Below are 7,298 nucleotides of genomic sequence, written 5' to 3'. Positions count from 1 at the left end.
TATCGACTATATATATATATATATATATATGTGTGTGTGTGTGTGTGTGTGTGTATATGTATGTATGCATATATATATATATATATATATATATATATATATATATATATATATATATATATATACACAGTATTTAAACACACACACAAACACACACACACACACACACATATACACACAATAATGTATTTAATGCATATAATAATGCCAGCTCAAAAAAATCATATTTTAAATAATCACAAATTAAGGCTTCAGTTGTAAACACACACACACACAATTTTAATATAATATTTATATATTTTATTCTTTAGGTCACATGTAGCAGGATCAGTGTTTTTTCACCCTCAATCCTCAAGCTCAATGATTTAAATGATGTTGTTTTTCCCTCCAATGTGAGATCACCAGAAAAACATCCCTATCCTTTTTCACCCATTTCCCTCTCTCACCACATTAGTACATTACAGTATGAACCACACATATCAAAAAGAAATAAATCCCTCTCCTCCAGTAAACAGAGATAGACAGATCCACACAGCAAATGAAGACATTACACACATAGCTGCGAAAAGTGGATTTCACGTTTCTCCTTTTTTTCAGTGGGATATTGCCAGTGTGGGTTTGATAGAAGCACATGTTGTGGGAAGATAGTGAAGCCACAACAAAGGCCGCCTTGAGTGGAGACAAGCAGCGGTGGTTCCCCTGGCAGGGCCGGGGCCCTCTTCATCCCTGGCACTGTCGTCATGAGTTAGTCACACCGCAGGAGAGGCCCCTGAACGGCCTGTCTGTCTCTGTCTGCCGCAGACGGGCACAATAGGCCTGGCACTGCCACACACTTCTGATCGTACACATGAAAGCCTAATGATCGTGCGTCAGCTGCGTTACTCTCAAAAATCATTGACTGCGGAGTCTTTTCATGCACCTTATCGAAATGGCACCTCTTTGGCATCCTGTCAAAGTTGAAAGTTAGGTCATTCTCAAGACATATGTTACATTTTTTCCTCTTTTGGTACGTTACTAGAATGATATAATGGAGAAAGGCAGGAAACGATCGAAAAGAGAAGTCAGTTTTCAACTGACGTAATCCGTGTCTGCTTTTCAACATTACTGTGCTCAACAGAGTCTATTTGTATTGAATCATTTTCATTATGCAAGAGAGAGGTCAGTCTTGAACTGGCGTAATCCATTTCTACTCTTCTTCACTACTGTGATTAACAGAGTCCGCTTGTATTGAAGGATTTTCAATGGTGTAATAAGGGAACTCATCTTTGTAGTTAATTTTCATCTCTGTCACCCGTCGGTTCCTGCATGCTGAGAGCTGGGCGTGTGTTTGTTGGGAGAGGGACTTGTTTCCATATCCAGCTGTGTGCTCCGAGCTGAAAATCGTTCCCTTTCCCTTTCCGTTTTTTTTTTTTTCCTCCAGCCAGGAACAGCTGTCAGGTGTCTCGTAGTGTTTTTTAAAGTGTTTGGGGTGGGTAGGTTGCCTCACACATCTGTTTATCTGTGTACGTGAGGCTGTTTGTGTGTGTGCCTGATGCCTTTGCATTCTCACCGTGACTCTCTCCATTGATGTTTGTGTCTTTATGCGCCCGTATCTGTGCTGAATGAACGCACGTATGCGATGAACAGTGAGCATGCGGTCTGGTGTGATCCTGGCGGTCTGCGCCGTGATCAAACAGAAGGAATGAGGGGGAGGGTGAAAACGTGTTATATATTCCCAGCATATGCCTAGCTATTGCAACAGCTTGCATATGGACCGTACTTGCCTGGAGGCTTGTTTTTAAGAAAGATTCTCTGTGAGTTCTGGACATTGGCGCACATGTGTGGCATGATTTCTTAGAACTGATTCTTTGGGATTCCCACATATTCAGTTTAGGGATGCACAGATTTTTCAGACTTTTGTTACAGCTGATAATGTTAAAAATAATATTTTTAACTTCTGTTTTTATTTAATTCTGTATGATCATTTTATTAAATTCTAATTTTACTAAAAAAAAAAATTAAGCATCTTGATGAGAATTTTGCATGCCTATTTAAATAATTAAAATAATTTTATTGTACGGTACCTCAAAACAATAAAAATTATTTCCATATGAAAAAAAAGAGTTATTAATATTGATATTAAATATAGACATTTTAATGTTCTGTGTACAATTCATGGTTCCCACATTTATGGAAAAATGGAAAGAGCACATTTTTAAAGTGATTTTCCATGCCTGGAAATAAATCATTTAAATTAGTTATTACTTAATTAGTTATGGAAAGTCATTAAATTATATATTGAATATATATTGTATTATGCACAGCTATCAAATATTTAATCAGCTAGAAATTGCTCTTGTGAGCGCAATCTCTTTTAACTATTTATTTATTTTTATTATCTAATAATCACAAATAAGTGAGTCATATAAATTTCCAATAGTTAATAGTATATATAATATAATATGTGTGTGTGTGTGTGTGTGTGTGTATTATCACAAATAAGTGAGTCATATAAATTTCCAATAGTTAATAGTATTTGTATTTGTATTATTATAAAATATTGTTGTTGTTTTCTCAAAGTTTTTGAACATTATCAAGATTTGTAAAAAAAAAAAAAAAAAATTGTTGTTGTTTTCTAATGTTTTTTTTAAGTTTTCTTTGATGAATATAATGTTCAAAAGAACAACATTTATTTGAAATAGAATTCTTTCTTACATTTTAAATGTCTTCACTTCACTATTATTTATTATTTTTATTATTTTTAATCTTTCTTACTTTACTGAACAATAATGTATAATTGACACGAAATTGCACTTTTTAAGTAAATTGTATGATAATAATATTATTAATAATTATTAATAATAATTTTAGTTTTTGAACTTTAAGTTTTTGAAATTAATTTGTCAAATGTTGCAGGAACCTTGATAAGCATTTAGTAATTTTGAAAGATTATTGATAAAAATGAATCCTTACAACATTTGCTTCTAATTCCGACCTTTTCTGCTAGCAAAAATAAGGAAATTTTCTTAATATTGTTAATAATTAATCATAAACCCTGTGTGTTTTTTACAGTAGAGGTTTTTATTCAGACGTTTTCTGCTAGCAAAAATAAGGAAATCTCACTGAGTTACTCTTCATAACTCCTCGTGTGTGTGTGTTTCCTGTCTCCTCACACCATCATAAGGCCCATCTGTCTCCTTTCACTCCTCTTTATTCTCACAACTGCCTCTCGTCTTATCAAGGCCTCTGTCTGCAGCGCACCACACTCATTAGAACCGGCGTAAGCACCACTCTTCATTAATCTACGCCCAATCTGTCTGAGTGAAAACAGGCCTTTAAACACCACATCAGTTCTATTGTTCACAGTATTTGTGGCGCTTGGAAAAAAACTCACTTTATTTATCGAACAACACACAGCCAATGCGAGCGGAGTCATGCCTGTAAGCTTTGTGTTTGTGAATGAGGAGAGAGCGCTGTGCAGGCCTGACTCACACATCTCCTGTGTGTGTGTGTGTGTGTGTGTGTGTGAGGGGGGTAATACTGTGGGCCAATCCTGGCTGTTTTCCAGCGCTGGCATCTCAGTGGCAGCAGGTGGAGCCCACTGCTTCCAAACCAGCACCAGCACTCCTCCCCCACCCGTCTCATCCTTACAAACACAAACACACTCGCCAGCGCCATGGATGCATTCTCTCAATGCTGATTAAACTCTAAAATGCTGATTCTGAAGTCTTACAGGTCGAAAAACTAGTTTATTTAAATGATTTGTGAAATATTAAAGGAACATTCGAAGTTCAGGGCAAGTTAAGCTCAGTTGACTGCATTTATGGAATTTACAGTGTTGTTATTAGCTAAAATGATTAAAAATCAAAAATCATAACAAAAGTAAATTATCTTATGAAAAACTACATTTAAAAGCTTCAATGAAAAGCTGACAGCTAAGTGAAAGTTGCAGTACTAAAATTACTAAAACTGAATTAAAGCTAAGCTAATAAATATCAATATTAAAAATGTATATTAAATGGCAAAAGTAAATTTTTTTAAACATTAAAATTAAAATGAAAACTGAACATAAAAATAAATGTTCAAAATGCTAATAAATAGTATATTAGTATATAAATAATACCAAAATAACACTGGTGACAATGTTGATAACTACAAAAATGTATTCTGTCCCTTGTTTTCTTTAAAAAAAATAAAATAAAATTGATGTAGAAACAATTTCACTCAGATATTGCTAGTAAATTTCACACACACACACACACAAAATAAAACACATAAAATTGATGAAAAAAAAGAAAAAATACAGAGAAATAGCCAGTAACACTGAATTAAACATGGCATTTTGAAGCGAAAATCTGAAATAGTATTTTCTTGTAATCTGTTTTATTTCCTTTGAAAAACCTTTGTTTTTTATTAATATTTGAGGGACTTGCAACCTTTTTTAAAGCAGAGGTTAAAAGCAGAAATATGAATCTTATTTTATAAAACTACTTTAAGTGCATTCATTCTTCTGTTAAAACTAATGTATTGTTTTAGTTGTTTAAATCATCGTTTTTACAGTCGTTTTAGGCTTTAAGGTCTTGGCATGGTGACAAAATTGTAAAATTGCCTACTATATCTTTATACAGCAGGGGAGTAAGTGATTTGTTTCACTTTAAAATCATCTCAACATGGAAATTGTTTGCATCTTGTGGTTATACTATTATACATATTCGCCCCATTTACTTCCATTATAAGTACCTCACTATAACAGATTTTAAATAAATTAATTTTTCAGGAAATCAACACCATACATGAACTAAAAAGTTAGTAAGTATTTATATTTTATTTTAAAATCATGTAAACACTCGTTGTTTACATCTTGTGATTGAAACAGTGAGTTTTTAATGCATTCTCCATTCATTCCCATTATAATCAGAAAATAATTTTTGGAGATGATCAACATTATGCATTAACTACTGAACCTGGAATATACCTTTAAAAATAAACCGCTGCCATTTTATACATGCATTCCTCCTCCCTTTAAAAGTCACCTGTTGTTTCTCAGACATGCAAACTCTTGAGTGTATTAAAGCTTCGGCCTATTTGAAAGCACAATAGAGGTAGAGTAAGGAGATCCTCTGTTGTGTTTCTTGTTGTTTATTCATAAGGCCCAGCTTGGCAAAGCCCCGAAGGCAAGCTGCTGTGGCTCTGGATAATGTTATTACCCTCCGGCTGCCTAACCAGAACTCTAGCCCTGGATGCAGCGACTCCACACAATCCCCTCGTCTGCCCCCATCCCACAAAACCCCTGCCCCTCAGTGCCGACGCTCCAGGTGTGTGCCGTTTGAGCGTGGGACTCCCGAGCTTGGGTGGTATTTACATTTCAAGCAGGCAGAAGGCCACCTGGATAGAACCGCGTTTATCATTCCCAAACATGCATCTTTAAATCGGCCTCATTTGGCTGAACAAAGAGCGAAGTGTGTATGGCATGTTTAAATAAACGAGAAAAATGTGTCTTAATTTCCAGCTTTTCTTTATTGCAGTGCATGTGATATTTTACAACACTGACGGACAAGGCAGTCTTGCTGAACTGAAGGGAGCTCAGCATTACAGCCTCTCAGTCTGGAAATCAAAGGGGCTTCTGTATAGAAAGATCACCCTCTTGTGGCTTTTAATGGAATGCAGGAAAAAAGGTGAATTAGTTACACATCTCCAGTTCACTCTGGACTTCAGCTCATTCAGACTGAAGCCAAACATTAACTGTCATCAGCTTCTCATTACTAAAATACAGTAGTGTATTAGTAAAACAAAATATGTATATTTTGGACACAATCGTTGGACTGATGAAATGGTTTGAACAGGGCTTATCCAAAATATTGACAATATTTAATTGCATCTGGAATTATTATTATTATTGACATTTTCTACATTTCAACAGTTTGCATAATAGGACTTTGTATTATCTTTTTTTAATGCAAATAAATAGTTTGCATAAAAAAAACACCTAGTCCTATTATGCAAACTATTAATGCTTCATCACACAAAAATGTAACCTCTTTGCCATTTAAAACACCCATAAGCAGAGCATAAGTTATCTTAAATTACAGATCCATTTAAAATTTGAATTATATTTAACAAGTGTGTCTGAAAAGGTAAGAATGGCTTATTTTTTGTTACATATTTACTGTTGTTTAAGGTATAAGACGTGTCGTGTCAGTTCAGATTGCAGCCTCTAGGTGGAGTCTCTACCTATATTTGATGGCTGACCGGTTAGAATGAGGAAAGACTTCGGGCTAAATTAATGATTTATGATGAGCATTGAGTCGATTATAAATAATCATTTATATTCTAAATGATATTAATAATTACAATAACAGCTATTATAATAATAATGAAATCCTTAATTATTTGTATGACACTATTACCATAACACAATGTTTTGGGATTATATGCATGAGGTAATACGTTTATAAATCTTTACTGTAATAATAAAATCATTATTGTTTAATTTATTATGTTGTACGATTAGTACTTCTTTTTTTTTACTTAAATTTATGTAATATTCTCACATTTGGGTTTAAAAGGCTGCAGCATTACTTTAATCTTATTTTATCTGACATTTAATGAGTTCTGCAAAACATTAGATGTTATATATTTTCATTCACCTTTACAAAAACCTTAACTAAAAATTATTTATCTTTCTTTCTCATTATATGGCTTTTTAATTAGTCATTAGACACAATTACAGTGAAAGCGGGTATTTTTTCACATCAGAATAATTTAACTCTTTATGATTTTGTGTTTCTTTTATTGCGAACACTTTCCCTTAACTGACTTGCATTGTGTGTGAGTTTTATTATTTTGTTATGAGTATGATTATAACCTGGAAATCATGCTTTTACAATTAATTTTCAGCTGACCCGTCCTGCATAAAGAGTGGGTGGATTTGACAAGAATGCCTTTATGCAAACTACAATCATTTAAATATGTCAATATTTCGAGTTGCTGCTTTAATTTATTTACATCTAAATTAAGATACGTGCTTTATCATGAGAATATACGTTTTTAAAAGTACTATTGACACTCTCCGAATATGTTTTTTTAAAGAAAAGTTTCTTGATATTAGGCTACAGCACTTGCGTAATGTTAAAAAAATCTCATTTTTTTAAAGTAAAATGGAAATTGTCATTCATGCGAATTTATAAGTGCTAAAGAAATCATCTGTATTAGACTTTGTCAAGTTCTCCAAGCTGCCCGTTGAAGTGATTTATTTAAAAAAGGCTTGCTTAATTGTTATTTTTGTTGGGTATACTTTAAGTAGGCTAATAAACAACATT

At 33.6% G+C, this 7,298-nt stretch overlaps 1 protein-coding gene across 11 annotated transcripts in view; it reads left to right on the top strand.

Moving 5' to 3' along the window:
* LOC109047527 (nuclear factor 1 A-type) overlaps positions 1-7,298 on the top strand; it is a 146,279-nt gene that overhangs the window by 18,017 nt on the left and 120,964 nt on the right. The window lies entirely within an intron of this gene.

Source organism: Cyprinus carpio, chromosome A22 (assembly GCF_018340385.1).
Source record: "Cyprinus carpio isolate SPL01 chromosome A22, ASM1834038v1, whole genome shotgun sequence".
Classification (NCBI taxonomy): Eukaryota; Metazoa; Chordata; class Actinopteri; order Cypriniformes; family Cyprinidae; genus Cyprinus; species Cyprinus carpio.
This window is presented reverse-complemented; position numbering and strand designations above follow the sequence as displayed.